The sequence below is a fragment of the Ambystoma mexicanum genome, chromosome 7q (assembly GCF_040938575.1).
Source record: "Ambystoma mexicanum isolate Mex_15411 chromosome 7q, UKY_AmexF1_1, whole genome shotgun sequence".
Taxonomy (NCBI): Eukaryota; Metazoa; Chordata; class Amphibia; order Caudata; family Ambystomatidae; genus Ambystoma; species Ambystoma mexicanum.
This window is the reverse complement of record NC_090941.1, coordinates 1,098,633,861-1,098,658,552: the sequence shown is the minus strand read 5'-3', so window position 1 is coordinate 1,098,658,552 and position 24,692 is coordinate 1,098,633,861. Positions and strand designations below refer to the sequence as shown.

The following is a 24,692-nucleotide window of genomic DNA, read 5'->3' as shown; positions in this document are numbered from 1 at the left end:
ACCCCTGAACGGCCCAGGGCTGGCCCTCTTGACTGCAGCAAAATAAACTCTGCTGCACGAGCTTGGGCCCTGTGTGCAAACAACCTGACTCGCACACTAAACTCTTTCTTTCTTTCACCAATAAATCAGGGGAAAGCGCGAACGCAGTCCCCCACTACCAGAAATAATGCAGTCGAGAATCCCGCATTTGGGGACATCGCAGGGGTCAGCAAATCCGATGTGCAATGGATGAGCCTCACCCTGGGAGCTCTGCCTTGCTGATCACAGATGCTCCCCTGCCAGGTAAGTATGAGTTGCGAGCCAGAGGGCAGGGCTTGGGCCTGTTCTGGAAGCCCCGCTAAGCGAGGGTGAGAAGGCCGGCCCTGACCCAGCCCCAGCCCTCCCGGAAGCCCTGAGCGTCTGCGGAGCTGCCTGTCCCACGTGCAGGGGGAAGCTCCGGCAGGCAGAGCCCAGCAGAAGAGGCACATTGTGGCACAGTTCATGTCTCCCACCAGGCCCTGCTCGGCCTGAGATTTGCATAAATTCGGACCTGGCTGCCAGCCAGCAGGCCCAGTCGGAAAGCGAGCAGGCCTGGCGCAGTGGGCCCACTGGCCCGTCGGCCCCAGGCGGGTCCATGGCCCTCCTGAGCCGACAGGTCACCCCGCTTAACAAGAGCGTCTCGGGTGGGGTGCCCCCCGCCAGGACACGGCAAGGCCCGATCGTGCCCGATCGGTGCTCGGACGGGGCGGGCGGCAGCGGCGGCCGGGAGCCAGTTTCACCCCTGCCCCCAAAACCCCAGGAGCTGGCTGGGCCTTCCTTAGGTTGGAGGGCCTGGGCGCGAAAGCAGAGCCCGGGCAGGGCAGGCTGGCTTCAAGAACTACCGGGGCACCTGATATCATGGGGCGCACAAGTCTGGGGTTAGGCACCTGTGCACTTCACCCCTCCAGTGAATGCTGGCCCTCTTGACCGCAGCAACATTCAGGGGCCCAACCTACACATGACACACATGACTTTCACATTTTTTTATTTCACCAATCCATCAGGCCTGTGGACCCCTGAACGGCCCAGGGCTGGCCCTCTTGACTGCAGCAAAATAAACTCTGCTGCACGAGCTTGGGCCCTGTGTGCAAACAACCTGACTCGCACACTAAACTCTTTCTTTCTTTCACCAATAAATCAGGGGAAAGCGCGAACGCAGTCCCCCACTACCAGAAATAATGCAGTCGAGAATCCCGCATTTGGGGACATCGCAGGGGTCAGCAAATCCGATGTGCAATGGATGAGCCTCACCCTGGGAGCTCTGCCTTGCTGATCACAGATGCTCCCCTGCCAGGTAAGTATGAGTTGCGAGCCAGAGGGCAGGGCTTGGGCCTGTTCTGGAAGCCCCGCTAAGCGAGGGTGAGAAGGCCGGCCCTGACCCAGCCCCAGCCCTCCCGGAAGCCCTGAGCGTCTGCGGAGCTGCCTGTCCCACGTGCAGGGGGAAGCTCCGGCAGGCAGAGCCCAGCAGAAGAGGCACATTGTGGCACAGTTCATGTCTCCCACCAGGCCCTGCTCGGCCTGAGATTTGCATAAATTCGGACCTGGCTGCCAGCCAGCAGGCCCAGTCGGAAAGCGAGCAGGCCTGGCGCAGTGGGCCCACTGGCCCGTCGGCCCCAGGCGGGTCCATGGCCCTCCTGAGCCGACAGGTCACCCCGCTTAACAAGAGCGTCTCGGGTGGGGTGCCCCCCGCCAGGACACGGCAAGGCCGTGAAGGCAAGGCCCGATCGTGCCCGATCGGTGCTCGGACGGGGCGGGCGGCAGCGGCGGCCGGGAGCCAGTCTCACCCCTGCCCCCAAAACCCCAGGAGCTGGCTGGGCCTTCCTTAGGTTGGAGGGCCTGGGCGCGAAAGCAGAGCCCGGGCAGGGCAGGCTGGCTTCAAGAACTACCGGGGCACCTGATATCATGGGGCGCACAAGTCTGGGGTTAGGCACCTGTGCACTTCACCCCTCCAGTGAATGCTGGCCCTCTTGACCGCAGCAACATTCAGGGGCCCAACCTACACATGACACACATGACTTTCACATTTTTTTATTTCACCAATCCATCAGGCCTGTGGACCCCTGAACGGCCCAGGGCTGGCCCTCTTGACTGCAGCAAAATAAACTCTGCTGCACGAGCTTGGGCCCTGTGTGCAAACAACCTGACTCGCACACTAAACTCTTTCTTTCTTTCACCAATAAATCAGGGGAAAGCGCGAACGCAGTCCCCCACTACCAGAAATAATGCAGTCGAGAATCCCGCATTTGGGGACATCGCAGGGGTCAGCAAATCCGATGTGCAATGGATGAGCCTCACCCTGGGAGCTCTGCCTTGCTGATCACAGATGCTCCCCTGCCAGGTAAGTATGAGTTGCGAGCCAGAGGGCAGGGCTTGGGCCTGTTCTGGAAGCCCCGCTAAGCGAGGGTGAGAAGGCCGGCCCTGACCCAGCCCCAGCCCTCCCGGAAGCCCTGAGCGTCTGCGGAGCTGCCTGTCCCACGTGCAGGGGGAAGCTCCGGCAGGCAGAGCCCAGCAGAAGAGGCACATTGTGGCACAGTTCATGTCTCCCACCAGGCCCTGCTCGGCCTGAGATTTGCATAAATTCGGACCTGGCTGCCAGCCAGCAGGCCCAGTCGGAAAGCGAGCAGGCCTGGCGCAGTGGGCCCACTGGCCCGTCGGCCCCAGGCGGGTCCATGGCCCTCCTGAGCCGACAGGTCACCCCGCTTAACAAGAGCGTCTCGGGTGGGGTGCCCCCCGCCAGGACACGGCAAGGCCGTGAAGGCAAGGCCCGATCGTGCCCGATCGGTGCTCGGACGGGGCGGGCGGCAGCGGCGGCCGGGAGCCAGTCTCACCCCTGCCCCCAAAACCCCAGGAGCTGGCTGGGCCTTCCTTAGGTTGGAGGGCCTGGGCGCGAAAGCAGAGCCCGGGCAGGGCAGGCTGGCTTCAAGAACTACCGGGGCACCTGATATCATGGGGCGCACAAGTCTGGGGTTAGGCACCTGTGCACTTCACCCCTCCAGTGAATGCTGGCCCTCTTGACCGCAGCAACATTCAGGGGCCCAACCTACACATGACACACATGACTTTCACATTTTTTTATTTCACCAATCCATCAGGCCTGTGGACCCCTGAACGGCCCAGGGCTGGCCCTCTTGACTGCAGCAAAATAAACTCTGCTGCACGAGCTTGGGCCCTGTGTGCAAACAACCTGACTCGCACACTAAACTCTTTCTTTCTTTCACCAATAAATCAGGGGAAAGCGCGAACGCAGTCCCCCACTACCAGAAATAATGCAGTCGAGAATCCCGCATTTGGGGACATCGCAGGGGTCAGCAAATCCGATGTGCAATGGAGGAGTCTCACCCTGGGAGCTCTGCCTTGCTGATCACAGATGCTCCCCTGCCAGGTAAGTATGAGTTGCGAGCCAGAGGGCAGGGCTTGGGCCTGTTCTGGAAGCCCCGCTAAGCGAGGGTGAGAAGGCCGGCCCTGACCCAGCCCCAGCCCTCCCGGAAGCCCTGAGCGTCTGCGGAGCTGCCTGTCCCACGTGCAGGGGGAAGCTCCGGCAGGCAGAGCCCAGCAGAAGAGGCACATTGTGGCACAGTTCATGTCTCCCACCAGGCCCTGCTCGGCCTGAGATTTGCATAAATTCGGACCTGGCTGCCAGCCAGCAGGCCCAGTCGGAAAGCGAGCAGGCCTGGCGCAGTGGGCCCACTGGCCCGTCGGCCCCAGGCGGGTCCATGGCCCTCCTGAGCCGACAGGTCACCCCGCTTAACAAGAGCGTCTCGGGTGGGGTGCCCCCCGCCAGGACACGGCAAGGCCCGATCGTGCCCGATCGGTGCTCGGACGGGGCGGGCGGCAGCGGCGGCCGGGAGCCAGTCTCACCCCTGCCCCCAAAACCCCAGGAGCTGGCTGGGCCTTCCTTAGGTTGGAGGGCCTGGGCGCGAAAGCAGAGCCCGGGCAGGGCAGGCTGGCTTCAAGAACTACCGGGGCACCTGATATCATGGGGCGCACAAGTCTGGGGTTAGGCACCTGTGCACTTCACCCCTCCAGTGAATGCTGGCCCTCTTGACCGCAGCAACATTCAGGGGCCCAACCTACACATGACACACATGACTTTCACATTTTTTTATTTCACCAATCCATCAGGCCTGTGGACCCCTGAACGGCCCAGGGCTGGCCCTCTTGACTGCAGCAAAATAAACTCTGCTGCACGAGCTTGGGCCCTGTGTGCAAACAACCTGACTCGCACACTAAACTCTTTCTTTCTTTCACCAATAAATCAGGGGAAAGCGCGAACGCAGTCCCCCACTACCAGAAATAATGCAGTCGAGAATCCCGCATTTGGGGACATCGCAGGGGTCAGCAAATCCGATGTGCAATGGAGGAGTCTCACCCTGGGAGCTCTGCCTTGCTGATCACAGATGCTCCCCTGCCAGGTAAGTATGAGTTGCGAGCCAGAGGGCAGGGCTTGGGCCTGTTCTGGAAGCCCCGCTAAGCGAGGGTGAGAAGGCCGGCCCTGACCCAGCCCCAGCCCTCCCGGAAGCCCTGAGCGTCTGCGGAGCTGCCTGTCCCACGTGCAGGGGGAAGCTCCGGCAGGCAGAGCCCAGCAGAAGAGGCACATTGTGGCACAGTTCATGTCTCCCACCAGGCCCTGCTCGGCCTGAGATTTGCATAAATTCGGACCTGGCTGCCAGCCAGCAGGCCCAGTCGGAAAGCGAGCAGGCCTGGCGCAGTGGGCCCACTGGCCCGTCGGCCCCAGGCGGGTCCATGGCCCTCCTGAGCCGACAGGTCACCCCGCTTAACAAGAGCGTCTCGGGTGGGGTGCCCCCCGCCAGGACACGGCAAGGCCCGATCGTGCCCGATCGGTGCTCGGACGGGGCGGGCGGCAGCGGCGGCCGGGAGCCAGTTTCACCCCTGCCCCCAAAACCCCAGGAGCTGGCTGGGCCTTCCTTAGGTTGGAGGGCCTGGGCGCGAAAGCAGAGCCCGGGCAGGGCAGGCTGGCTTCAAGAACTACCGGGGCACCTGATATCATGGGGCGCACAAGTCTGGCGTTAGGCACCTGTGCACTTCACCCCTCCAGTGAATGCTGGCCCTCTTGACCGCAGCAACATTCAGGGGCCCAACCTACACATGACACACATGACTTTCACATTTTTTTATTTCACCAATCCATCAGGCCTGTGGACCCCTGAACGGCCCAGGGCTGGCCCTCTTGACTGCAGCAAAATAAACTCTGCTGCACGAGCTTGGGCCCTGTGTGCAAACAACCTGACTCGCACACTAAACTCTTTCTTTCTTTCACCAATAAATCAGGGGAAAGCGCGAACGCAGTCCCCCACTACCAGAAATAATGCAGTCGAGAATCCCGCATTTGGGGACATCGCAGGGGTCAGCAAATCCGATGTGCAATGGAGGAGTCTCACCCTGGGAGCTCTGCCTTGCTGATCACAGATGCTCCCCTGCCAGGTAAGTATGAGTTGCGAGCCAGAGGGCAGGGCTTGGGCCTGTTCTGGAAGCCCCGCTAAGCGAGGGTGAGAAGGCCGGCCCTGACCCAGCCCCAGCCCTCCCGGAAGCCCTGAGCGTCTGCGGAGCTGCCTGTCCCACGTGCAGGGGGAAGCTCCGGCAGGCAGAGCCCAGCAGAAGAGGCACATTGTGGCACAGTTCATGTCTCCCACCAGGCCCTGCTCGGCCTGAGATTTGCATAAATTCGGACCTGGCTGCCAGCCAGCAGGCCCAGTCGGAAAGCGAGCAGGCCTGGCGCAGTGGGCCCACTGGCCCGTCGGCCCCAGGCGGGTCCATGGCCCTCCTGAGCCGACAGGTCACCCCGCTTAACAAGAGCGTCTCGGGTGGGGTGCCCCCCGCCAGGACACGGCAAGGCCCGATCGTGCCCGATCGGTGCTCGGACGGGGCGGGCGGCAGCGGCGGCCGGGAGCCAGTTTCACCCCTGCCCCCAAAACCCCAGGAGCTGGCTGGGCCTTCCTTAGGTTGGAGGGCCTGGGCGCGAAAGCAGAGCCCGGGCAGGGCAGGCTGGCTTCAAGAACTACCGGGGCACCTGATATCATGGGGCGCACAAGTCTGGGGTTAGGCACCTGTGCACTTCACCCCTCCAGTGAATGCTGGCCCTCTTGACCGCAGCAACATTCAGGGGCCCAACCTACACATGACACACATGACTTTCACATTTTTTTATTTCACCAATCCATCAGGCCTGTGGACCCCTGAACGGCCCAGGGCTGGCCCTCTTGACTGCAGCAAAATAAACTCTGCTGCACGAGCTTGGGCCCTGTGTGCAAACAACCTGACTCGCACACTAAACTCTTTCTTTCTTTCACCAATAAATCAGGGGAAAGCGCGAACGCAGTCCCCCACTACCAGAAATAATGCAGTCGAGAATCCCGCATTTGGGGACATCGCAGGGGTCAGCAAATCCGATGTGCAATGGAGGAGTCTCACCCTGGGAGCTCTGCCTTGCTGATCACAGATGCTCCCCTGCCAGGTAAGTATGAGTTGCGAGCCAGAGGGCAGGGCTTGGGCCTGTTCTGGAAGCCCCGCTAAGCGAGGGTGAGAAGGCCGGCCCTGACCCAGCCCCAGCCCTCCCGGAAGCCCTGAGCGTCTGCGGAGCTGCCTGTCCCACGTGCAGGGGGAAGCTCCGGCAGGCAGAGCCCAGCAGAAGAGGCACATTGTGGCACAGTTCATGTCTCCCACCAGGCCCTGCTCGGCCTGAGATTTGCATAAATTCGGACCTGGCTGCCAGCCAGCAGGCCCAGTCGGAAAGCGAGCAGGCCTGGCGCAGTGGGCCCACTGGCCCGTCGGCCCCAGGCGGGTCCATGGCCCTCCTGAGCCGACAGGTCACCCCGCTTAACAAGAGCGTCTCGGGTGGGGTGCCCCCCGCCAGGACACGGCAAGGCCCGATCGTGCCCGATCGGTGCTCGGACGGGGCGGGCGGCAGCGGCGGCCGGGAGCCAGTTTCACCCCTGCCCCCAAAACCCCAGGAGCTGGCTGGGCCTTCCTTAGGTTGGAGGGCCTGGGCGCGAAAGCAGAGCCCGGGCAGGGCAGGCTGGCTTCAAGAACTACCGGGGCACCTGATATCATGGGGCGCACAAGTCTGGGGTTAGGCACCTGTGCACTTCACCCCTCCAGTGAATGCTGGCCCTCTTGACCGCAGCAACATTCAGGGGCCCAACCTACACATGACACACATGACTTTCACATTTTTTTATTTCACCAATCCATCAGGCCTGTGGACCCCTGAACGGCCCAGGGCTGGCCCTCTTGACTGCAGCAAAATAAACTCTGCTGCACGAGCTTGGGCCCTGTGTGCAAACAACCTGACTCGCACACTAAACTCTTTCTTTCTTTCACCAATAAATCAGGGGAAAGCGCGAACGCAGTCCCCCACTACCAGAAATAATGCAGTCGAGAATCCCGCATTTGGGGACATCGCAGGGGTCAGCAAATCCGATGTGCAATGGATGAGCCTCACCCTGGGAGCTCTGCCTTGCTGATCACAGATGCTCCCCTGCCAGGTAAGTATGAGTTGCGAGCCAGAGGGCAGGGCTTGGGCCTGTTCTGGAAGCCCCGCTAAGCGAGGGTGAGAAGGCCGGCCCTGACCCAGCCCCAGCCCTCCCGGAAGCCCTGAGCGTCTGCGGAGCTGCCTGTCCCACGTGCAGGGGGAAGCTCCGGCAGGCAGAGCCCAGCAGAAGAGGCACATTGTGGCACAGTTCATGTCTCCCACCAGGCCCTGCTCGGCCTGAGATTTGCATAAATTCGGACCTGGCTGCCAGCCAGCAGGCCCAGTCGGAAAGCGAGCAGGCCTGGCGCAGTGGGCCCACTGGCCCGTCGGCCCCAGGCGGGTCCATGGCCCTCCTGAGCCGACAGGTCACCCCGCTTAACAAGAGCGTCTCGGGTGGGGTGCCCCCCGCCAGGACACGGCAAGGCCCGATCGTGCCCGATCGGTGCTCGGACGGGGCGGGCGGCAGCGGCGGCCGGGAGCCAGTTTCACCCCTGCCCCCAAAACCCCAGGAGCTGGCTGGGCCTTCCTTAGGTTGGAGGGCCTGGGCGCGAAAGCAGAGCCCGGGCAGGGCAGGCTGGCTTCAAGAACTACCGGGGCACCTGATATCATGGGGCGCACAAGTCTGGGGTTAGGCACCTGTGCACTTCACCCCTCCAGTGAATGCTGGCCCTCTTGACCGCAGCAACATTCAGGGGCCCAACCTACACATGACACACATGACTTTCACATTTTTTTATTTCACCAATCCATCAGGCCTGTGGACCCCTGAACGGCCCAGGGCTGGCCCTCTTGACTGCAGCAAAATAAACTCTGCTGCACGAGCTTGGGCCCTGTGTGCAAACAACCTGACTCGCACACTAAACTCTTTCTTTCTTTCACCAATAAATCAGGGGAAAGCGCGAACGCAGTCCCCCACTACCAGAAATAATGCAGTCGAGAATCCCGCATTTGGGGACATCGCAGGGGTCAGCAAATCCGATGTGCAATGGATGAGCCTCACCCTGGGAGCTCTGCCTTGCTGATCACAGATGCTCCCCTGCCAGGTAAGTATGAGTTGCGAGCCAGAGGGCAGGGCTTGGGCCTGTTCTGGAAGCCCCGCTAAGCGAGGGTGAGAAGGCCGGCCCTGACCCAGCCCCAGCCCTCCCGGAAGCCCTGAGCGTCTGCGGAGCTGCCTGTCCCACGTGCAGGGGGAAGCTCCGGCAGGCAGAGCCCAGCAGAAGAGGCACATTGTGGCACAGTTCATGTCTCCCACCAGGCCCTGCTCGGCCTGAGATTTGCATAAATTCGGACCTGGCTGCCAGCCAGCAGGCCCAGTCGGAAAGCGAGCAGGCCTGGCGCAGTGGGCCCACTGGCCCGTCGGCCCCAGGCGGGTCCATGGCCCTCCTGAGCCGACAGGTCACCCCGCTTAACAAGAGCGTCTCGGGTGGGGTGCCCCCCGCCAGGACACGGCAAGGCCGTGAAGGCAAGGCCCGATCGTGCCCGATCGGTGCTCGGACGGGGCGGGCGGCAGCGGCGGCCGGGAGCCAGTTTCACCCCTGCCCCCAAAACCCCAGGAGCTGGCTGGGCCTTCCTTAGGTTGGAGGGCCTGGGCGCGAAAGCAGAGCCCGGGCAGGGCAGGCTGGCTTCAAGAACTACCGGGGCACCTGATATCATGGGGTGCACAAGTCTGGGGTTAGGCACCTGTGCACTTCACCCCTCCAGTGAATGCTGGCCCTCTTGACCGCAGCAACATTCAGGGGCCCAACCTACACATGACACACATGACTTTCACATTTTTTTATTTCACCAATCCATCAGGCCTGTGGACCCCTGAACGGCCCAGGGCTGGCCCTCTTGACTGCAGCAAAATAAACTCTGCTGCACGAGCTTGGGCCCTGTGTGCAAACAACCTGACTCGCACACTAAACTCTTTCTTTCTTTCACCAATAAATCAGGGGAAAGCGCGAACGCAGTCCCCCACTACCAGAAATAATGCAGTCGAGAATCCCGCATTTGGGGACATCGCAGGGGTCAGCAAATCCGATGTGCAATGGATGAGCCTCACCCTGGGAGCTCTGCCTTGCTGATCACAGATGCTCCCCTGCCAGGTAAGTATGAGTTGCGAGCCAGAGGGCAGGGCTTGGGCCTGTTCTGGAAGCCCCGCTAAGCGAGGGTGAGAAGGCCGGCCCTGACCCAGCCCCAGCCCTCCCGGAAGCCCTGAGCGTCTGCGGAGCTGCCTGTCCCACGTGCAGGGGGAAGCTCCGGCAGGCAGAGCCCAGCAGAAGAGGCACATTGTGGCACAGTTCATGTCTCCCACCAGGCCCTGCTCGGCCTGAGATTTGCATAAATTCGGACCTGGCTGCCAGCCAGCAGGCCCAGTCGGAAAGCGAGCAGGCCTGGCGCAGTGGGCCCACTGGCCCGTCGGCCCCAGGCGGGTCCATGGCCCTCCTGAGCCGACAGGTCACCCCGCTTAACAAGAGCGTCTCGGGTGGGGTGCCCCCCGCCAGGACACGGCAAGGCCCGATCGTGCCCGATCGGTGCTCGGACGGGGCGGGCGGCAGCGGCGGCCGGGAGCCAGTTTCACCCCTGCCCCCAAAACCCCAGGAGCTGGCTGGGCCTTCCTTAGGTTGGAGGGCCTGGGCGCGAAAGCAGAGCCCGGGCAGGGCAGGCTGGCTTCAAGAACTACCGGGGCACCTGATATCATGGGGCGCACAAGTCTGGGGTTAGGCACCTGTGCACTTCACCCCTCCAGTGAATGCTGGCCCTCTTGACCGCAGCAACATTCAGGGGCCCAACCTACACATGACACACATGACTTTCACATTTTTTTATTTCACCAATCCATCAGGCCTGTGGACCCCTGAACGGCCCAGGGCTGGCCCTCTTGACTGCAGCAAAATAAACTCTGCTGCACGAGCTTGGGCCCTGTGTGCAAACAACCTGACTCGCACACTAAACTCTTTCTTTCTTTCACCAATAAATCAGGGGAAAGCGCGAACGCAGTCCCCCACTACCAGAAATAATGCAGTCGAGAATCCCGCATTTGGGGACATCGCAGGGGTCAGCAAATCCGATGTGCAATGGATGAGCCTCACCCTGGGAGCTCTGCCTTGCTGATCACAGATGCTCCCCTGCCAGGTAAGTATGAGTTGCGAGCCAGAGGGCAGGGCTTGGGCCTGTTCTGGAAGCCCCGCTAAGCGAGGGTGAGAAGGCCGGCCCTGACCCAGCCCCAGCCCTCCCGGAAGCCCTGAGCGTCTGCGGAGCTGCCTGTCCCACGTGCAGGGGGAAGCTCCGGCAGGCAGAGCCCAGCAGAAGAGGCACATTGTGGCACAGTTCATGTCTCCCACCAGGCCCTGCTCGGCCTGAGATTTGCATAAATTCGGACCTGGCTGCCAGCCAGCAGGCCCAGTCGGAAAGCGAGCAGGCCTGGCGCAGTGGGCCCACTGGCCCGTCGGCCCCAGGCGGGTCCATGGCCCTCCTGAGCCGACAGGTCACCCCGCTTAACAAGAGCGTCTCGGGTGGGGTGCCCCCCGCCAGGACACGGCAAGGCCCGATCGTGCCCGATCGGTGCTCGGACGGGGCGGGCGGCAGCGGCGGCCGGGAGCCAGTTTCACCCCTGCCCCCAAAACCCCAGGAGCTGGCTGGGCCTTCCTTAGGTTGGAGGGCCTGGGCGCGAAAGCAGAGCCCGGGCAGGGCAGGCTGGCTTCAAGAACTACCGGGGCACCTGATATCATGGGGCGCACAAGTCTGGGGTTAGGCACCTGTGCACTTCACCCCTCCAGTGAATGCTGGCCCTCTTGACCGCAGCAACATTCAGGGGCCCAACCTACACATGACACACATGACTTTCACATTTTTTTATTTCACCAATCCATCAGGCCTGTGGACCCCTGAACGGCCCAGGGCTGGCCCTCTTGACTGCAGCAAAATAAACTCTGCTGCACGAGCTTGGGCCCTGTGTGCAAACAACCTGACTCGCACACTAAACTCTTTCTTTCTTTCACCAATAAATCAGGGGAAAGCGCGAACGCAGTCCCCCACTACCAGAAATAATGCAGTCGAGAATCCCGCATTTGGGGACATCGCAGGGGTCAGCAAATCCGATGTGCAATGGATGAGCCTCACCCTGGGAGCTCTGCCTTGCTGATCACAGATGCTCCCCTGCCAGGTAAGTATGAGTTGCGAGCCAGAGGGCAGGGCTTGGGCCTGTTCTGGAAGCCCCGCTAAGCGAGGGTGAGAAGGCCGGCCCTGACCCAGCCCCAGCCCTCCCGGAAGCCCTGAGCGTCTGCGGAGCTGCCTGTCCCACGTGCAGGGGGAAGCTCCGGCAGGCAGAGCCCAGCAGAAGAGGCACATTGTGGCACAGTTCATGTCTCCCACCAGGCCCTGCTCGGCCTGAGATTTGCATAAATTCGGACCTGGCTGCCAGCCAGCAGGCCCAGTCGGAAAGCGAGCAGGCCTGGCGCAGTGGGCCCACTGGCCCGTCGGCCCCAGGCGGGTCCATGGCCCTCCTGAGCCGACAGGTCACCCCGCTTAACAAGAGCGTCTCGGGTGGGGTGCCCCCCGCCAGGACACGGCAAGGCCCGATCGTGCCCGATCGGTGCTCGGACGGGGCGGGCGGCAGCGGCGGCCGGGAGCCAGTTTCACCCCTGCCCCCAAAACCCCAGGAGCTGGCTGGGCCTTCCTTAGGTTGGAGGGCCTGGGCGCGAAAGCAGAGCCCGGGCAGGGCAGGCTGGCTTCAAGAACTACCGGGGCACCTGATATCATGGGGCGCACAAGTCTGGGGTTAGGCACCTGTGCACTTCACCCCTCCAGTGAATGCTGGCCCTCTTGACCGCAGCAACATTCAGGGGCCCAACCTACACATGACACACATGACTTTCACATTTTTTTATTTCACCAATCCATCAGGCCTGTGGACCCCTGAACGGCCCAGGGCTGGCCCTCTTGACTGCAGCAAAATAAACTCTGCTGCACGAGCTTGGGCCCTGTGTGCAAACAACCTGACTCGCACACTAAACTCTTTCTTTCTTTCACCAATAAATCAGGGGAAAGCGCGAACGCAGTCCCCCACTACCAGAAATAATGCAGTCGAGAATCCCGCATTTGGGGACATCGCAGGGGTCAGCAAATCCGATGTGCAATGGATGAGCCTCACCCTGGGAGCTCTGCCTTGCTGATCACAGATGCTCCCCTGCCAGGTAAGTATGAGTTGCGAGCCAGAGGGCAGGGCTTGGGCCTGTTCTGGAAGCCCCGCTAAGCGAGGGTGAGAAGGCCGGCCCTGACCCAGCCCCAGCCCTCCCGGAAGCCCTGAGCGTCTGCGGAGCTGCCTGTCCCACGTGCAGGGGGAAGCTCCGGCAGGCAGAGCCCAGCAGAAGAGGCACATTGTGGCACAGTTCATGTCTCCCACCAGGCCCTGCTCGGCCTGAGATTTGCATAAATTCGGACCTGGCTGCCAGCCAGCAGGCCCAGTCGGAAAGCGAGCAGGCCTGGCGCAGTGGGCCCACTGGCCCGTCGGCCCCAGGCGGGTCCATGGCCCTCCTGAGCCGACAGGTCACCCCGCTTAACAAGAGCGTCTCGGGTGGGGTGCCCCCCGCCAGGACACGGCAAGGCCGTGAAGGCAAGGCCCGATCGTGCCCGATCGGTGCTCGGACGGGGCGGGCGGCAGCGGCGGCCGGGAGCCAGTTTCACCCCTGCCCCCAAAACCCCAGGAGCTGGCTGGGCCTTCCTTAGGTTGGAGGGCCTGGGCGCGAAAGCAGAGCCCGGGCAGGGCAGGCTGGCTTCAAGAACTACCGGGGCACCTGATATCATGGGGTGCACAAGTCTGGGGTTAGGCACCTGTGCACTTCACCCCTCCAGTGAATGCTGGCCCTCTTGACCGCAGCAACATTCAGGGGCCCAACCTACACATGACACACATGACTTTCACATTTTTTTATTTCACCAATCCATCAGGCCTGTGGACCCCTGAACGGCCCAGGGCTGGCCCTCTTGACTGCAGCAAAATAAACTCTGCTGCACGAGCTTGGGCCCTGTGTGCAAACAACCTGACTCGCACACTAAACTCTTTCTTTCTTTCACCAATAAATCAGGGGAAAGCGCGAACGCAGTCCCCCACTACCAGAAATAATGCAGTCGAGAATCCCGCATTTGGGGACATCGCAGGGGTCAGCAAATCCGATGTGCAATGGATGAGCCTCACCCTGGGAGCTCTGCCTTGCTGATCACAGATGCTCCCCTGCCAGGTAAGTATGAGTTGCGAGCCAGAGGGCAGGGCTTGGGCCTGTTCTGGAAGCCCCGCTAAGCGAGGGTGAGAAGGCCGGCCCTGACCCAGCCCCAGCCCTCCCGGAAGCCCTGAGCGTCTGCGGAGCTGCCTGTCCCACGTGCAGGGGGAAGCTCCGGCAGGCAGAGCCCAGCAGAAGAGGCACATTGTGGCACAGTTCATGTCTCCCACCAGGCCCTGCTCGGCCTGAGATTTGCATAAATTCGGACCTGGCTGCCAGCCAGCAGGCCCAGTCGGAAAGCGAGCAGGCCTGGCGCAGTGGGCCCACTGGCCCGTCGGCCCCAGGCGGGTCCATGGCCCTCCTGAGCCGACAGGTCACCCCGCTTAACAAGAGCGTCTCGGGTGGGGTGCCCCCCGCCAGGACACGGCAAGGCCCGATCGTGCCCGATCGGTGCTCGGACGGGGCGGGCGGCAGCGGCGGCCGGGAGCCAGTTTCACCCCTGCCCCCAAAACCCCAGGAGCTGGCTGGGCCTTCCTTAGGTTGGAGGGCCTGGGCGCGAAAGCAGAGCCCGGGCAGGGCAGGCTGGCTTCAAGAACTACCGGGGCACCTGATATCATGGGGCGCACAAGTCTGGGGTTAGGCACCTGTGCACTTCACCCCTCCAGTGAATGCTGGCCCTCTTGACCGCAGCAACATTCAGGGGCCCAACCTACACATGACACACATGACTTTCACATTTTTTTATTTCACCAATCCATCAGGCCTGTGGACCCCTGAACGGCCCAGGGCTGGCCCTCTTGACTGCAGCAAAATAAACTCTGCTGCACGAGCTTGGGCCCTGTGTGCAAACAACCTGACTCGCACACTAAACTCTTTCTTTCTTTCACCAATAAATCAGGGGAAAGCGCGAACGCAGTCCCCCACTACCAGAAATAATGCAGTCGAGAATCCCGCATTTGGGGACATCGCAGGGGTCAGCAAATCCGATGTGCAATGGATGAGCCTCACCCTGGGAGCTCTGCCTTGCTGATCACAGATGCTCCCCTGCCAGGTAAGTATGAGTTGCGAGCCAGAGGGCAGGGCTTGGGCCTGTTCTGGAAGCCCCGCTAAGCGAGGGTGAGAAGGCCGGCCCTGACCCAGCCCCAGCCCTCCCGGAAGCCCTGAGCGTCTGCGGAGCTGCCTGTCCCACGTGCAGGGGGAAGCTCCGGCAGGCAGAGCCCAGCAGAAGAGGCACATTGTGGCACAGTTCATGTCTCCCACCAGGCCCTGCTCGGCCTGAGATTTGCATAAATTCGGACCTGGCTGCCAGCCAGCAGGCCCAGTCGGAAAGCGAGCAGGCCTGGCGCAGTGGGCCCACTGGCCCGTCGGCCCCAGGCGGGTCCATGGCCCTCCTGAGCCGACAGGTCACCCCGCTTAACAAGAGCGTCTCGGGTGGGGTGCCCCCCGCCAGGACACGGCAAGGCCCGATCGTGCCCGATCGGTGCTCGGACGGGGCGGGCGGCAGCGGCGGCCGGGAGCCAGTTTCACCCCTGCCCCCAAAACCCCAGGAGCTGGCTGGGCCTTCCTTAGGTTGGAGGGCCTGGGCGCGAAAGCAGAGCCCGGGCAGGGCAGGCTGGCTTCAAGAACTACCGGGGCACCTGATATCATGGGGCGCACAAGTCTGGGGTTAGGCACCTGTGCACTTCACCCCTCCAGTGAATGCTGGCCCTCTTGACCGCAGCAACATTCAGGGGCCCAACCTACACATGACACACATGACTTTCACATTTTTTTATTTCACCAATCCATCAGGCCTGTGGACCCCTGAACGGCCCAGGGCTGGCCCTCTTGACTGCAGCAAAATAAACTCTGCTGCACGAGCTTGGGCCCTGTGTGCAAACAACCTGACTCGCACACTAAACTCTTTCTTTCTTTCACCAATAAATCAGGGGAAAGCGCGAACGCAGTCCCCCACTACCAGAAATAATGCAGTCGAGAATCCCGCATTTGGGGACATCGCAGGGGTCAGCAAATCCGATGTGCAATGGATGAGCCTCACCCTGGGAGCTCTGCCTTGCTGATCACAGATGCTCCCCTGCCAGGTAAGTATGAGTTGCGAGCCAGAGGGCAGGGCTTGGGCCTGTTCTGGAAGCCCCGCTAAGCGAGGGTGAGAAGGCCGGCCCTGACCCAGCCCCAGCCCTCCCGGAAGCCCTGAGCGTCTGCGGAGCTGCCTGTCCCACGTGCAGGGGGAAGCTCCGGCAGGCAGAGCCCAGCAGAAGAGGCACATTGTGGCACAGTTCATGTCTCCCACCAGGCCCTGCTCGGCCTGAGATTTGCATAAATTCGGACCTGGCTGCCAGCCAGCAGGCCCAGTCGGAAAGCGAGCAGGCCTGGCGCAGTGGGCCCACTGGCCCGTCGGCCCCAGGCGGGTCCATGGCCCTCCTGAGCCGACAGGTCACCCCGCTTAACAAGAGCGTCTCGGGTGGGGTGCCCCCCGCCAGGACACGGCAAGGCCCGATCGTGCCCGATCGGTGCTCGGACGGGGCGGGCGGCAGCGGCGGCCGGGAGCCAGTTTCACCCCTGCCCCCAAAACCCCAGGAGCTGGCTGGGCCTTCCTTAGGTTGGAGGGCCTGGGCGCGAAAGCAGAGCCCGGGCAGGGCAGGCTGGCTTCAAGAACTACCGGGGCACCTGATATCATGGGGCGCACAAGTCTGGGGTTAGGCACCTGTGCACTTCACCCCTCCAGTGAATGCTGGCCCTCTTGACCGCAGCAACATTCAGGGGCCCAACCTACACATGACACACATGACTTTCACATTTTTTTATTTCACCAATCCATCAGGCCTGTGGACCCCTGAACGGCCCAGGGCTGGCCCTCTTGACTGCAGCAAAATAAACTCTGCTGCACGAGCTTGGGCCCTGTGTGCAAACAACCTGACTCGCACACTAAACTCTTTCTTTCTTTCACCAATAAATCAGGGGAAAGCGCGAACGCAGTCCCCCACTACCAGAAATAATGCAGTCGAGAATCCCGCATTTGGGGACATCGCAGGGGTCAGCAAATCCGATGTGCAATGGATGAGCCTCACCCTGGGAGCTCTGCCTTGCTGATCACAGATGCTCCCCTGCCAGGTAAGTATGAGTTGCGAGCCAGAGGGCAGGGCTTGGGCCTGTTCTGGAAGCCCCGCTAAGCGAGGGTGAGAAGGCCGGCCCTGACCCAGCCCCAGCCCTCCCGGAAGCCCTGAGCGTCTGCGGAGCTGCCTGTCCCACGTGCAGGGGGAAGCTCCGGCAGGCAGAGCCCAGCAGAAGAGGCACATTGTGGCACAGTTCATGTCTCCCACCAGGCCCTGCTCGGCCTGAGATTTGCATAAATTCGGACCTGGCTGCCAGCCAGCAGGCCCAGTCGGAAAGCGAGCAGGCCTGGCGCAGTGGGCCCACTGGCCCGTCGGCCCCAGGCGGGTCCATGGCCCTCCTGAGCCGACAGGTCACCCCGCTTAACAAGAGCGTCTCGGGTGGGGTGCCCCCCGCCAGGACACGGCAAGGCCGTGAAGGCAAGGCCCGATCGTGCCCGATCGGTGCTCGGACGGGGCGGGCGGCAGCGGCGGCCGGGAGCCAGTTTCACCCCTGCCCCCAAAACCCCAGGAGCTGGCTGGGCCTTCCTTAGGTTGGAGGGCCTGGGCGCGAAAGCAGAGCCCGGGCAGGGCAGGCTGGCTTCAAGAACTACCGGGGCACCTGATATCATGGGGTGCACAAGTCTGGGGTTAGGCACCTGTGCACTTCACCCCTCCAGTGAATGCTGGCCCTCTTGACCGCAGCAACATTCAGGGGCCCAACCTACACATGACACACATGACTTTCACATTTTTTTATTTCACCAATCCATCAGGCCTGTGGACCCCTGAACGGCCCAGGGCTGGCCCTCTTGACTGCAGCAAAATAAACTCTGCTGCACGAGCTTGGGCCCTGTGTGCAAACAACCTGACTCGCACACTAAACTCTTTCTTTCTTTCACCAATAAATCAGGGGAAAGCGCGAACGCAGTCCCCCACTACCAGAAATAATGCAGTCGAGAATCCCGCATTTGGGGACATCGCAGGGGTCAGCAAATCCGATGTGCAATGGATGAGCCTCACCCTGGGAGCTCTGCCTTGCTGATCACAGATGCTCCCCTGCCAGGTAAGTATGAGTTGCGAGCCAGAGGGCAGGGCTTGGGCCTGTTCTGGAAGCCCCGCTAAGCGAGGGTGAGAAGGCCGGCCCTGACCCAGCCCCAGCCCTCCCGGAAGCCCTGAGCGTCTGCGGAGCTGCCTGTCCCACGTGCAGGGGGAAGCTCCGGCAGGCAGAGCCCAGCAGAAGAGGCACATTGTGGCACAGTTCATGTCTCCCACCAGGCCCTGCTCGGCCTGAGATTTGCATAAATTCGGACCTGGCTGCCAGCCAGCAGGCCCAGTCGGAAAGCGAGCAGGCCTGGCGCAGTGGGCCCACTGGCCCGTCGGCCCCAGGCGGGTCCATGGCCCTCCTGAGCCGACAGGTCACCCCGCTTAACAAGAGCGTCTCGGGTGGGGTGCCCCCCGCCAGGACACGGCAAGGCCCGATCGTGCCCGATCAGTGCTCGGACGGGGCGGGCGGCAGCGGCGGCCGGGAGCCAGTTTCACCCCTGCCCCCAAAACCCCAGGAGCTGGCTGGGCCTTCCTTAGGTTGGAGGGCCTGGGCGCGAAAGCAGAGCCCGGGCAGGGCAGGCTGGCTTCAAGAACTACCGGGGCACCTGATATCATGGGGCGCACAAGTCTGGGGTTAGGCACCTGTGCACTTCACCCCTCCAGTGAATGCTGGCCCTCTTGACCGCAGCAACATTCAGGGGCCCAACCTACACATGACACACATGACTTTCACATTTTTTTATTTCACCAATCCATCAGGCCTGTGGACCCCTGAACGGCCCAGGGCTGGCCCTCTTGACTGCAGCAAAATAAACTCTGCTGCACGAGCTTGGGCCCTGTGTGCAAACAACCTGACTCGCACACTAAACTCTTTCTTTCTTTCACCAATAAATCAGGGGAAAGCGCGAACGCAGTCCCCCACTACCAGAAATAATGCAGTCGAGAATCCCGCATTTGGGGACATCGCAGGGGTCAGCAAATCCGATGTGCAATGGATGAGCCTCACCCTGGGAGCTCTGCCTTGCTGATCACAGATGCTCCCCTGCCAGGTAAGTATGAGTTGCGAGCCAGAGGGCAGGGCTTGGGCCTGTTCTGGAAGCCCCGCTAAGCGAGGGTGAGAAGGCCGGCCCTGACCCAGCCCCAGCCCTCCCGGAAGCCCTGAGCGTCTGCGGAGCTGCCTGTCCCACGTGCAGGGGGAAGCTCCGGCAGGCAGAGCCCAGCAGAAGAGGCACATTGTGGCACAGTTCATGTCTCCCACCAGGCCCTGCTCGGCCTGAGATTTGCATAAATTCGGACCTGGCTGCCAGCCAGCAGGCCCAGTCGGAAAGCGAGCAGGCCTGGCGCAGTGGGCCCACTGGCCCGTCGGCCCCAGGCGGGTCCATGGCCCTCCTGAGCCGACAGGTCACCCCGCTTAACAAGAGCGTCTCGGGTGGGGTGCCCCCCGCCAGGACACGGCAAGGCCCGATCGTGCCCGATCGGTGCTCGGACGGGGCGGGCGGCAGCGGCGGCCGGGAGCCAGTTTCACCCCTGCCCCCAAAACCCCAGGAGCTGGCTGGGCCTTCCTTAGGTTGGAGGGCCTGGGCGCGAAAGCAGAGCCCGGGCAGGGCAGGCTGGCTTCAAGAACTACCGGGGCACCTGATATCATGGGGCGCACAAGTCTGGGGTTAGGCACCTGTGCACTTCACCCCTCCAGTGAATGCTGGCCCTCTTGACCGCAGCAACATTCAGGGGCCCAACCTACACATGACACACATGACTTTCACATTTTTTTATTTCACCAATCCATCAGGCCTGTGGACCCCTGAACGGCCCAGGGCTGGCCCTCTTGACTGCAGCAAAATAAACTCTGCTGCACGAGCTTGGGCCCTGTGTGCAAACAACCTGACTCGCACACTAAACTCTTTCTTTCTTTCACCAATAAATCAGGGGAAAGCGCGAACGCAGTCCCCCACTACCAGAAATAATGCAGTCAAGAATCCCGCATTTGGGGACATCGCAGGGGTCAGCAAATCCGATGTGCAATGGATGAGCCTCACCCTGGGAGCTCTGCCTTGCTGATCACAGATGCTCCCCTGCCAGGTAAGTATGAGTTGCGAGCCAGAGGGCAGGGCTTGGGCCTGTTCTGGAAGCCCCGCTAAGCGAGGGTGAGAAGGCCGGCCCTGACCCAGCCCCAGCCCTCCCGGAAGCCCTGAGCGTCTGCGGAGCTGCCTGTCCCACGTGCAGGGGGAAGCTCCGGCAGGCAGAGCCCAGCAGAAGAGGCACATTGTGGCACAGTTCATGTCTCCCACCAGGCCCTGCTCGGCCTGAGATTTGCATAAATTCGGACCTGGCTGCCAGCCAGCAGGCCCAGTCGGAAAGCGAGCAGGCCTGGCGCAGTGGGCCCACTGGCCCGTCGGCCCCAGGCGGGTCCATGGCCCTCCTGAGCCGACAGGTCACCCCGCTTAACAAGAGCGTCTCGGGTGGGGTGCCCCCCGCCAGGACACGGCAAGGCCGTGAAGGCAAGGCCCGATCGTGCCCGATCGGTGCTCGGACGGGGCGGGCGGCAGCGGCGGCCGGGAGCCAGTCTCACCCCTGCCCCCAAAACCCCAGGAGCTGGCTGGGCCTTCCTTAGGTTGGAGGGCCTGGGCGCGAAAGCAGAGCCCGGGCAGGGCAGGCTGGCTTCAAGAACTACCGGGGCACCTGATATCATGGGGCGCACAAGTCTGGGGTTAGGCACCTGTGCACTTCACCCCTCCAGTGAATGCTGGCCCTCTTGACCGCAGCAACATTCAGGGGCCCAACCTACACATGACACACATGACTTTCACATTTTTTTATTTCACCAATCCATCAGGCCTGTGGACCCCTGAACGGCCCAGGGCTGGCCCTCTTGACTGCAGCAAAATAAACTCTGCTGCACGAGCTTGGGCCCTGTGTGCAAACAACCTGACTCGCACACTAAACTCTTTCTTTCTTTCACCAATAAATCAGGGGAAAGCGCGAACGCAGTCCCCCACTACAGAAATAATGCAGTCGAGAATCCCGCATTTGGGGACATCGCAGGGGTCAGCAAATCCGATGTGCAATGGAGGAGTCTCACCCTGGGAGCTCTGCCTTGCTGATCACAGATGCTCCCCTGCCAGGTAAGTATGAGTTGCGAGCCAGAGGGCAGGGCTTGGGCCTGTTCTGGAAGCCCCGCTAAGCGAGGGTGAGAAGGCCGGCCCTGACCCAGCCCCAGCCCTCCCGGAAGCCCTGAGCGTCTGCGGAGCTGCCTGTCCCACGTGCAGGGGGAAGCTCCGGCAGGCAGAGCCCAGCAGAAGAGGCACATTGTGGCACAGTTCATGTCTCCCACCAGGCCCTGCTCGGCCTGAGATTTGCATAAATTCGGACCTGGCTGCCAGCCAGCAGGCCCAGTCGGAAAGCGAGCAGGCCTGGCGCAGTGGGCCCACTGGCCCGTCGGCCCCAGGCGGGTCCATGGCCCTCCTGAGCCGACAGGTCACCCCGCTTAACAAGAGCGTCTCGGGTGGGGTGCCCCCCGCCAGGACACGGCAAGGCCCGATCGTGCCCGATCGGTGCTCGGACGGGGCGGGCGGCAGCGGCGGCCGGGAGCCAGTTTCACCCCTGCCCCCAAAACCCCAGGAGCTGGCTGGGCCTTCCTTAGGTTGGAGGGCCTGGGCGCGAAAGCAGAGCCCGGGCAGGGCAGGCTGGCTTCAAGAACTACCGGGGCACCTGATATCATGGGGCGCACAAGTCTGGCGTTAGGCACCTGTGCACTTCACCCCTCCAGTGAATGCTGGCCCTCTTGACCGCAGCAACATTCAGGGGCCCAACCTACACATGACACACATGACTTTCACATTTTTTTATTTCACCAATCCATCAGGCCTGTGGACCCCTGAACGGCCCAGGGCTGGCCCTCTTGACTGCAGCAAAATAAACTCTGCTGCACGAGCTTGGGCCCTGTGTGCAAACAACCTGACTCGCACACTAAACTCTTTCTTTCTTTCACCAATAAATCAGGGGAAAGCGCGAACGCAGTCCCCCACTACCAGAAATAATACAGTCGAGAATCCCGCATTTGGGGACATCGCAGGGGTCAGCAAATCCGATGTGCAATGGATGAGCCTCACCCTGGGAGCTCTGCCTTGCTGATCACAGATGCTCCCCTGCCAGGTAAGTATGAGTTGCGAGCCAGAGGGCAGGGCTTGGGCCTGTTCTGGAAGCCCCGCTAAGCGAGGGTGAGAAGGCCGGCCCTGACCCAGCCCCAGCCCTCCCGGAAGCCCTGAGCGTCTGCGGAGCTGCCTGTCCCACGTGCAGGGGGAAGCTCCGGCAGGCAGAGCCCAGCAGAAGAGGCACATTGTGGCACAGTTCATGTCTCCCACCAGGCCCTGCTCGGCCTGAGATTTGCATAAATTCGGACCTGGCTGCCAGCCAGCAGGCCCAGTCGGAAAGCGAGCAGGCCTGGCGCAGTGGGCCCACTGGCCCGTCGGCCCCAGGCGGGTCCATGGCCCTCCTGAGCCGACAGGTCACCCCGCTTAACAAGAGCGTCTCGGGTGGGGTGCCCCCCGCCAGGACACGGCAAGGCCCGATCGTGCCCGATCGGTGCTCGGACGGGGCGGGCGGCAGCGGCGGCCGGGAGCCAGTTTCACCCCTGCCCCCAAAACCCCAGGAGCTGGCTGGGCCTTCCTTAGGTTGGAGGGCCTGGGCGCGAAAGCAGAGCCCGGGCAGGGCAGGCTGGCTTCAAGAACTACCGGGGCACCTGATATCATGGGGCGCACAAGTCTGGGGTTAGGCACCTGTGCACTTCACCCCTCCAGTGAATGCTGGCCCTCTTGACCGCAGCAACATTCAGGGGCCCAACCTACACATGACACACATGACTTTCACATTTTTTTATTTCACCAATCCATCAGGCCTGTGGACCCCTGAACGGCCCAGGGCTGGCCCTCTTGACTGCAGCAAAATAAACTCTGCTGCACGAGCTTGGGCCCTGTGTGCAAACAACCTGACTCGCACACTAAACTCTTTCTTTCTTTCACCAATAAATCAGGGGAAAGCGCGAACGCAGTCCCCCACTACCAGAAATAATGCAGTCGAGAATCCCGCATTTGGGGACATCGCAGGGGTCAGCAAATCCGATGTGCAATGGATGAGCCTCACCCTGGGAGCTCTGCCTTGCTGATCACAGATGCTCCCCTGCCAGGTAAGTATGAGTTGCGAGCCAGAGGGCAGGGCTTGGGCCTGTTCTGGAAGCCCCGCTAAGCGAGGGTGAGAAGGCCGGCCCTGACCCAGCCCCAGCCCTCCCGGAAGCCCTGAGCGTCTGCGGAGCTGCCTGTCCCACGTGCAGGGGGAAGCTCCGGCAGGCAGAGCCCAGCAGAAGAGGCACATTGTGGCACAGTTCATGTCTCCCACCAGGCCCTGCTCGGCCTGAGATTTGCATAAATTCGGACCTGGCTGCCAGCCAGCAGGCCCAGTCGGAAAGCGAGCAGGCCTGGCGCAGTGGGCCCACTGGCCCGTCGGCCCCAGGCGGGTCCATGGCCCTCCTGAGCCGACAGGTCACCCCGCTTAACAAGAGCGTCTCGGGTGGGGTGCCCCCCGCCAGGACACGGCAAGGCCGTGAAGGCAAGGCCCGATCGTGCCCGATCGGTGCTCGGACGGGGCGGGCGGCAGCGGCGGCCGGGAGCCAGTTTCACCCCTGCCCCCAAAACCCCAGGAGCTGGCTGGGCCTTCCTTAGGTTGGAGGGCCTGGGCGCGAAAGCAGAGCCCGGGCAGGGCAGGCTGGCTTCAAGAACTACCGGGGCACCTGATATCATGGGGTGCACAAGTCTGGGGTTAGGCACCTGTGCACTTCACCCCTCCAGTGAATGCTGGCCCTCTTGACCGCAGCAACATTCAGGGGCCCAACCTACACATGACACACATGACTTTCACATTTTTTTATTTCACCAATCCATCAGGCCTGTGGACCCCTGAACGGCCCAGGGCTGGCCCTCTTGACTGCAGCAAAATAAACTCTGCTGCACGAGCTTGGGCCCTGTGTGCAAACAACCTGACTCGCACACTAAACTCTTTCTTTCTTTCACCAATAAATCAGGGGAAAGCGCGAACGCAGTCCCCCACTACCAGAAATAATGCAGTCGAGAATCCCGCATTTGGGGACATCGCAGGGGTCAGCAAATCCGATGTGCAATGGATGAGCCTCACCCTGGGAGCTCTGCCTTGCTGATCACAGATGCTCCCCTGCCAGGTAAGTATGAGTTGCGAGCCAGAGGGCAGGGCTTGGGCCTGTTCTGGAAGCCCCGCTAAGCGAGGGTGAGAAGGCCGGCCCTGACCCAGCCCCAGCCCTCCCGGAAGCCCTGAGCGTCTGCGGAGCTGCCTGTCCCACGTGCAGGGGGAAGCTCCGGCAGGCAGAGCCCAGCAGAAGAGGCACATTGTGGCACAGTTCATGTCTCCCACCAGGCCCTGCTCGGCCTGAGATTTGCATAAATTCGGACCTGGCTGCCAGCCAGCAGGCCCAGTCGGAAAGCGAGCAGGCCTGGCGCAGTGGGCCCACTGGCCCGTCGGCCCCAGGCGGGTCCATGGCCCTCCTGAGCCGACAGGTCACCCCGCTTAACAAGAGCGTCTCGGGTGGGGTGCCCCCCGCCAGGACACGGCAAGGCCGTGAAGGCAAGGCCCGATCGTGCCCGATCGGTGCTCGGACGGGGCGGGCGGCAGCGGCGGCCGGGAGCCAGTTTCACCCCTGCCCCCAAAACCCCAGGAGCTGGCTGGGCCTTCCTTAGGTTGGAGGGCCTGGGCGCGAAAGCAGAGCCCGGGCAGGGCAGGCTGGCTTCAAGAACTACCGGGGCACCTGATATCATGGGGTGCACAAGT

The 24,692-nt window shown here is 62.2% G+C and overlaps 24 non-coding genes across 24 annotated transcripts; all 24 read right to left on the bottom strand.

Moving 5' to 3' along the window:
* Nucleotides 1-126: 126 nt before the first annotated feature.
* LOC138529217 (U1 spliceosomal RNA) lies at nt 127-290 on the bottom strand. The gene has a single exon (XR_011284554.1). It is a non-coding gene; the product is annotated as a U1 spliceosomal RNA (small nuclear RNA).
* An 866-nt stretch (nt 291-1,156) lies between these two features.
* LOC138529216 (U1 spliceosomal RNA) lies at nt 1,157-1,320 on the bottom strand. Its single transcript, XR_011284553.1, has one exon. It is a non-coding gene; the product is annotated as a U1 spliceosomal RNA (small nuclear RNA).
* Nucleotides 1,321-2,200: 880 nt separating this feature from the next.
* LOC138529215 (U1 spliceosomal RNA) lies at nt 2,201-2,364 on the bottom strand. Its single transcript, XR_011284552.1, has one exon. It is a non-coding gene; the product is annotated as a U1 spliceosomal RNA (small nuclear RNA).
* Nucleotides 2,365-3,244: 880 nt separating this feature from the next.
* On the bottom strand, nt 3,245-3,408 carry LOC138528881 (U1 spliceosomal RNA). The gene has a single exon (XR_011284280.1). It is a non-coding gene; the product is annotated as a U1 spliceosomal RNA (small nuclear RNA).
* An 866-nt stretch (nt 3,409-4,274) lies between these two features.
* Nucleotides 4,275-4,438, bottom strand: LOC138528880 (U1 spliceosomal RNA). Its single transcript, XR_011284279.1, has one exon. It is a non-coding gene; the product is annotated as a U1 spliceosomal RNA (small nuclear RNA).
* An 866-nt stretch (nt 4,439-5,304) lies between these two features.
* On the bottom strand, nt 5,305-5,468 carry LOC138528879 (U1 spliceosomal RNA). Its single transcript, XR_011284278.1, has one exon. It is a non-coding gene; the product is annotated as a U1 spliceosomal RNA (small nuclear RNA).
* An 866-nt stretch (nt 5,469-6,334) lies between these two features.
* Nucleotides 6,335-6,498, bottom strand: LOC138528878 (U1 spliceosomal RNA). Its single transcript, XR_011284277.1, has one exon. It is a non-coding gene; the product is annotated as a U1 spliceosomal RNA (small nuclear RNA).
* Nucleotides 6,499-7,364: 866 nt separating this feature from the next.
* On the bottom strand, nt 7,365-7,528 carry LOC138529214 (U1 spliceosomal RNA). Its single transcript, XR_011284551.1, has one exon. It is a non-coding gene; the product is annotated as a U1 spliceosomal RNA (small nuclear RNA).
* An 866-nt stretch (nt 7,529-8,394) lies between these two features.
* Nucleotides 8,395-8,558, bottom strand: LOC138529213 (U1 spliceosomal RNA). The gene has a single exon (XR_011284550.1). It is a non-coding gene; the product is annotated as a U1 spliceosomal RNA (small nuclear RNA).
* An 880-nt stretch (nt 8,559-9,438) lies between these two features.
* LOC138529211 (U1 spliceosomal RNA) lies at nt 9,439-9,602 on the bottom strand. The gene has a single exon (XR_011284548.1). It is a non-coding gene; the product is annotated as a U1 spliceosomal RNA (small nuclear RNA).
* Nucleotides 9,603-10,468: 866 nt separating this feature from the next.
* LOC138529210 (U1 spliceosomal RNA) lies at nt 10,469-10,632 on the bottom strand. Its single transcript, XR_011284547.1, has one exon. It is a non-coding gene; the product is annotated as a U1 spliceosomal RNA (small nuclear RNA).
* An 866-nt stretch (nt 10,633-11,498) lies between these two features.
* On the bottom strand, nt 11,499-11,662 carry LOC138529209 (U1 spliceosomal RNA). The gene has a single exon (XR_011284546.1). It is a non-coding gene; the product is annotated as a U1 spliceosomal RNA (small nuclear RNA).
* An 866-nt stretch (nt 11,663-12,528) lies between these two features.
* LOC138529208 (U1 spliceosomal RNA) lies at nt 12,529-12,692 on the bottom strand. The gene has a single exon (XR_011284545.1). It is a non-coding gene; the product is annotated as a U1 spliceosomal RNA (small nuclear RNA).
* An 880-nt stretch (nt 12,693-13,572) lies between these two features.
* On the bottom strand, nt 13,573-13,736 carry LOC138529207 (U1 spliceosomal RNA). The gene has a single exon (XR_011284544.1). It is a non-coding gene; the product is annotated as a U1 spliceosomal RNA (small nuclear RNA).
* An 866-nt stretch (nt 13,737-14,602) lies between these two features.
* Nucleotides 14,603-14,766, bottom strand: LOC138529204 (U1 spliceosomal RNA). Its single transcript, XR_011284542.1, has one exon. It is a non-coding gene; the product is annotated as a U1 spliceosomal RNA (small nuclear RNA).
* An 866-nt stretch (nt 14,767-15,632) lies between these two features.
* LOC138529203 (U1 spliceosomal RNA) lies at nt 15,633-15,796 on the bottom strand. The gene has a single exon (XR_011284541.1). It is a non-coding gene; the product is annotated as a U1 spliceosomal RNA (small nuclear RNA).
* An 866-nt stretch (nt 15,797-16,662) lies between these two features.
* LOC138529202 (U1 spliceosomal RNA) lies at nt 16,663-16,826 on the bottom strand. The gene has a single exon (XR_011284540.1). It is a non-coding gene; the product is annotated as a U1 spliceosomal RNA (small nuclear RNA).
* An 880-nt stretch (nt 16,827-17,706) lies between these two features.
* On the bottom strand, nt 17,707-17,870 carry LOC138529201 (U1 spliceosomal RNA). Its single transcript, XR_011284539.1, has one exon. It is a non-coding gene; the product is annotated as a U1 spliceosomal RNA (small nuclear RNA).
* An 866-nt stretch (nt 17,871-18,736) lies between these two features.
* Nucleotides 18,737-18,900, bottom strand: LOC138529200 (U1 spliceosomal RNA). The gene has a single exon (XR_011284538.1). It is a non-coding gene; the product is annotated as a U1 spliceosomal RNA (small nuclear RNA).
* An 866-nt stretch (nt 18,901-19,766) lies between these two features.
* Nucleotides 19,767-19,930, bottom strand: LOC138529466 (U1 spliceosomal RNA). The gene has a single exon (XR_011284803.1). It is a non-coding gene; the product is annotated as a U1 spliceosomal RNA (small nuclear RNA).
* An 880-nt stretch (nt 19,931-20,810) lies between these two features.
* LOC138528917 (U1 spliceosomal RNA) lies at nt 20,811-20,973 on the bottom strand. Its single transcript, XR_011284316.1, has one exon. It is a non-coding gene; the product is annotated as a U1 spliceosomal RNA (small nuclear RNA).
* An 866-nt stretch (nt 20,974-21,839) lies between these two features.
* Nucleotides 21,840-22,003, bottom strand: LOC138529380 (U1 spliceosomal RNA). Its single transcript, XR_011284717.1, has one exon. It is a non-coding gene; the product is annotated as a U1 spliceosomal RNA (small nuclear RNA).
* An 866-nt stretch (nt 22,004-22,869) lies between these two features.
* Nucleotides 22,870-23,033, bottom strand: LOC138529199 (U1 spliceosomal RNA). Its single transcript, XR_011284537.1, has one exon. It is a non-coding gene; the product is annotated as a U1 spliceosomal RNA (small nuclear RNA).
* Nucleotides 23,034-23,913: 880 nt separating this feature from the next.
* On the bottom strand, nt 23,914-24,077 carry LOC138529198 (U1 spliceosomal RNA). Its single transcript, XR_011284536.1, has one exon. It is a non-coding gene; the product is annotated as a U1 spliceosomal RNA (small nuclear RNA).
* Between the last annotated feature and the right edge of the window lie 615 nt (nt 24,078-24,692).